At 41.4% G+C, this 4,051-nt stretch overlaps 1 pseudogene; it reads left to right on the top strand.

The window, feature by feature from the left end:
* The first annotated feature begins 2,413 nt into the window (after positions 1 to 2,413).
* Positions 2,414 to 3,305, top strand: LOC141489077 (glyceraldehyde-3-phosphate dehydrogenase-like; annotated as a pseudogene).
* The last annotated feature ends 746 nt before the right edge of the window (positions 3,306 to 4,051 follow it).

Here is a 4,051-nt window from a genome sequence, read left to right as displayed (position 1 = left end):
AGAGAGAAGGCTTTGCTTGTCACTGCGAAGATCTTGGAATAACAAACCATGCATTCAAGCACAGAGCTATAGGAAAGGAGAGGGGGAAAAGGAGAGGGAGAAAGGAGAGATCATATTTTTCTACTGCAATCAAAAGGGGTTTTATGGTGGAAGACAAATTCCTTTTTATTGTCACCTACCCCAATGTGATGACAGCTTGGGTAAGGTCATGAGACCCCAATCCCTGTAAGTGTTCACACAAAAGCTAGCTGAGCACCTGCCAAGGATCTTGTAGAGAGAGGGCCTATGCAGATAGAGAAAGAGCTACATGACCTCTGAGGTTCTTTCCAGATTCTTAGATTGAGTGAAACCTTTCCACTCTGTCCAAATCTTTCCACTCTGCCCAATTCAGCCCCTGTTGTGTAGCCCAAGGAAAAATTTAAACAACTAGCATGTTATTTAGCCCTCTGGCTCTGGCCTCAGTTATTGGAGCATTCATCCCTGTCTCATTTCATTTTCCTGAAGGAAGAAGAACAGGACAACAGATGTGTTTAATAAGAAGAGGAGTGAACAACATGTAGCCAAGGGGTGTTTAGAAAGATCGATCAACTTAAGATGAAATTGTAGTTCAGTTTTTTAAATGAAGCTGGTCATCTTGGGGCAAGTCAGAGCGGTGGGTGATCAACGGAAGCTCACTAACCTAGACTACCTATGTGGAGGGTCATATTGTCTGAACTTAGATTTGTTTGCTCATTCATTCAACAAACAATTATTGAGCACCTATGACTCCTAGAGCAGTCAAGATGCCAACACAGCCTTACCTTCAAGTCTACTAGGGGAATAAGGCAGAAACATTGGCAATTATAATATACATTATGTTTCTTAGAAAGGAGCAAAACAAAATACTTTATGAACTCAAGGAGGAAGGTAGTTACCCTTGGTTGATCAGAGAAAGTTTTTATGGAATAGACAACATTAGAGTTGGACATTGAAAGATGAATAGTAATTAACAATTAAGGAGGGCATTTGAATATGTTAGCAGCAAGGCACAGTGGGATGGTGGAAGGGAAAGAAGGGCAATCTATCTTTGCTGGAGTAAAGGGCTTGTAAAGAAATTATATAAGAGAAACCTAAAAAGGAAGGATGTTAAGATGGTGTCAGATTGTAGGGGGCATTGAATGCCAATATGACCTTTATTCAGGAGGCAAGAGGGAGCCATTGAAGGTTTTTGGGTAGAGAAATGATGTTTACTGATCTGTACAGTCATATGAAGGATTATTATAGCAGACTTATGAAAGATAAACTATAAGAGGAAGGGGGAGAAAGATTGAAACAGAGACACAAAGAGAGAGAGGGAGAGAGATAGAGATAGACACAGAGACAGACAAAGAAAGAGACAGACAAACAAATAGAGACAGGGAGAGATTCACACAGAGACAGAAAAAGTCAGAGATAGAGAGGAAGAGATACAGAGACTGACAGAGACAGGAAGAGAGATAGATGGAGAGAGAGACAGAGAGAGAGATCTGCAATGAGACTATTCTAATAGTCTAGGCAATGGGTAATTCAATTCAGTTCAATTTAGAGTCACAAGCTTAATACATGGTACAGTCCTAGGGGCTGGACTAAAAAAAAAACCCAACAAAAACTGCCTTCAAGGATTTTAGAGTCTATAAGAAGCTCCAAGAACGTAAACTGCTATAAAGTCAGTCAATTGTAATCTTTTTTTTTTTTTTAGGTTTTGCAAGGCAATGAGGTTAAGTGGCTTGCCCAAGGCCACACAGCTAGGTAATTATTAAGTGTTTGAGGCTGGATTTGAACTCAGGTACTCCTGACTCCAAGGCTGGTACTCTATCCACTGTACCACCTAGCTACCCCTGTAATCTTTCTATATAACATTCTTTCCCTTCTGGATGAAAGATTCATTTGTCCATCCTGGAAACTCCAAGAATTGTTAAACAATGTAGAGAAAGAGAAAGCATGTTGCATTTGGAGCCCAAAGCCCTGTGTTCAAATCCTAATGCTGTCACTTACTACTTTTGTAAGAATTATTTTTGTCTCCATCTAAATCTATAATAAAAATGTTCTCTGACACATCTATGGCTCTTTTTTGTGTACAAAATGCTTTGAATACATTATCTGATCCTCCCAATATTTCTGTGAGGTTGTCAAAATAGATTTCAACACCTTCATTTTATAGATGAAGAAACCATCACGTGGTAGATCCAATAATTAAAAGCAGGTCTTCTGCATCCTAGACCAGGGCTCTTTCCCTGAAAGTCAGCTTCTCTGGCAATCGAATTGATTATGACTGTTCCTACTCTGTAACACATACTGGTCAAACACTGGAGATAAGAAGAAAAGCTGGCTCTCAGCTCTTCTCCAGGCTCTCTGCTAGGATCACTGCTTTGGTCAGTCACATTCCTGAAGCACGATGGTGAAGGTTGGAGTCAATAGATTTAGCCGCATTGGACACCTGGTGACCAGGGCTACATTCATCTCTGGCAGAATAGATGTTGTGGCCTTCAATGACCCCTTCATTGACCTCAACTACAAGGTTTATATGTTTCAATATGATTCCACCCATGGCAAGTTCAAGGGCACTGTCAAGGTTGAGAATGGAAAACTGGTGATCAATTGAAAGCTATTACTATCTTCCAGGAGTGGGATCCCACCAATATTAAATGGGGAAATGATGGAGCTATGTTGTAGAATCCACTGATGGATGGGAGTGAACCATGAGAAATATAATTCCCTTAAGATTGTCAGTAATGCTTCCTGCACTACCAACTGCTTGGCCCCCTTGGCCAAGGTCATTCATGACATCTCTGGCATTGTAGAAGGACTCATGACCACAGTGCATGCTATTACTGCTACCCAGAAGACTGTAGATAGTCTCTCTGGAAAGCATGATAGGCATGGTGCTGCCCAAAACATCATCCCTACTTCCACTGGAGCTGCCAAGGCTATAGGCAAGGTCATCCCTGAGCTGAATGGAAAGCTCACAGGCATGGCTTTCTGTTCCCACTTCCAATGTATCTGTTATGGATCTGACCTGTTGCCTGGAGAAATCTGCCAAATATGATGACATCAAGAAAGTGGTGAAACAAGCATCAAATGGATTCTTGAAGGGCATCCTGGGCTACACAGAGGACCAGGTTGTATCCTGTGACTTTAACAGCAACACCCACTCTTCTGCCTTTGATGCTAGTGCTGGTATTGCCCTCAGTGACCACTTTGTCAAACTTATTTCCTGGTATGACAACGAGTATGGTTATAGCAACCATGTAGTCAACCTCATGGTCTTCATGGCCTCCAAGGAATAAAATGGAAAGCCATGGATGAATCTTCATCCCCAGCCAAAAAAGGAGTTCTATCACTGGGGAGTTCACATCCCAAATATATGTTCCTCTACTAGGGATCCCATGCCCCATTCACATCCTTGTCCCAAATCACCCCTATAGTGGGGGAGAAGTCTAGAGTCCTTTATTGCATGCCATCAATAAAGTCACCATATTCAGTGTGAAAACAAAAGAAGAAAAGCCAAAGACAGTTCTTCTCTCTAGGAGTTTACAATGTAATGAAGGAGAAAATATGCAAATAACTGTAAAACAAGATACATATAGGGTAGATTTGAAATAATCTCAGAGTGAAAGCCTTAACTATCATTAAGGGGAATTGGGAAAGGCTTCCTGAAGAAAGGACTTGAAGGAAGCCAGGAGGAGGGGATGAGGAAGAAGAATATTCTAGAACTGGGTAGGGGGTGGGGGAACTGGTAAAATGTCCAGTGAGGAGAAAGGATTTCTTTTTCAAAGAAGAGCAAAATGAAGTCAGTGTCATGGGCTTACAGGGGGAGCCAAGGAGGAAAATAAAGAGGAGGAAAACTGAAAAAGATGAAGGTAGGTTATGAAAGAATGATTTTTACATTTGATTATGGAAGAGATAGGAGTCCACTGAGGTTGATTGAGTTGGGGTGGGGGCTAGAGGGGAGACAAGGTCAGATCTTTAAAAAGATCACTCTGGTACCATGTAGAGAGTATATTGGAGTGACATTTTCTTCAGGCAGATCCAA

Source organism: Macrotis lagotis, chromosome 1 (genome assembly GCF_037893015.1).
Source record: "Macrotis lagotis isolate mMagLag1 chromosome 1, bilby.v1.9.chrom.fasta, whole genome shotgun sequence".
NCBI lineage: Eukaryota > Metazoa > Chordata > Mammalia > Peramelemorphia > Peramelidae > Macrotis > Macrotis lagotis.
The sequence above is the reverse complement of the archived record's forward strand: the minus strand, read 5'-3'. Positions and strand labels throughout refer to the sequence as shown.